The sequence below is a fragment of the Mastomys coucha genome, unplaced genomic scaffold (genome assembly GCF_008632895.1).
Source record: "Mastomys coucha isolate ucsf_1 unplaced genomic scaffold, UCSF_Mcou_1 pScaffold15, whole genome shotgun sequence".
NCBI classification, from domain to species: Eukaryota; Metazoa; Chordata; class Mammalia; order Rodentia; family Muridae; genus Mastomys; species Mastomys coucha.
In genome coordinates this window covers 155,118,069-155,119,476 of record NW_022196897.1, presented here as the reverse complement: position 1 = coordinate 155,119,476, position 1,408 = coordinate 155,118,069, and positions in this window count along the sequence as shown.

Here is a 1,408-nt window from a genome sequence, read left to right as displayed (position 1 = left end):
TCTCTCTCTCTCTCTCTCTCTCTCTCTCTCTCTCACACACACACACACACGTTCTATGAGTGTAGATTTGTAGAGACCCTGTGGTGCACATAACCACAAATATGCCAATATGCCACTTGATAATTTCACATTAGATTTGTATGTAGACTCGAACACCCACAGAAAATCTACTTAGTGTGTGTGTGTGTGTGTGTGTGTGTGTGTGTGTGTGTGTGTATGTTGCTTCCATGTCCAGACATGTATATAAAGAAAGTTGACACTGGTAACCTGCCTTATTATGTCACAACATCGGACAGAGCATCTTGTAATGCATGCACTCTGATGTCTGGGAGGATTCACAAACTGGGTTTTATCATGTCCACTACACTGATGAAGAAATTGAGAAGTTAAGCCATAGCCAGACTAGGCAGCAGCCGGCAGCAACAGCGGAGCCAGACCACAGAGCCACCTAACAATAGACAAGGCAAGGTGGGCGGCAGGGGCGGGTGTATAGAAAGAAACACCAATAAATGCAGTAGTACAAAGAAACCAAAACAAAGGCTTGTTTTTTCAGTCACTAGGAGGCAGGATGATTTCTACTAGAGGCAAAAAAAAAAAAAAAACCTTCTAGCTCCATTTTCTGAGATGGCACCAAGCTTTGAACCCTGTGCGGGCGACACACCATCGCCATTTCAAAGACAGAAATGAACCCTGTGTGGGCCACACACCATCGCCATTTCATGGACAGAAAGAACCCTGTGTGGGTCACACACCATTGCCATTTCACGGACAGACAGGACCCTGTGGGGGTCACACACCATTGACATTTCACGGACAGACAGAATCCTGTGTGGGCCACACGCCATCGCCATTTCACAGACAGAAAGAACCCTGTGTGGGTCACACACCATTGCCATTTCACAGACAGACAGGACCCTGTGTGGGCCTCATGCCATCGCTATTTCACAGACAGACAGACAGACAGACAGACAGAAAGGACACTTTCCAGTTTGCTAGAGGCTCTCCAAACTGCTGAACATAGCTTAGAAAATACCACAGAGAAATTAGGTTTAATCAAAGACTGAAATCTAATTAAAATAAAGAGAAACACAAACAATGGTAGAAAGCAGGGAAGAGCAAATGATCATAAAAATAAAATCTACTCCCAAACCAAAGTTGTTTGATTTAATAATTTCAAAGATTTGTTTGCCTGCATATATGTATGTGTACCATATGTGTGCAGTACCATTAGAGGCCAGAAGAGGGCAGAAGATCCCCTGAAGCTGGAGTTACAGATGGCTATGAGCCACCCTACAAGGGCTGTAAACTGAATCTGGGTCCTCTATAACAGCAGCCAGTAGTGTTGTTGTTGTTGTTGTTGTTGTTGTTGTTGTTGTTGTTGTTGTTGTTGTTCTTCTTCTTCTTCTTC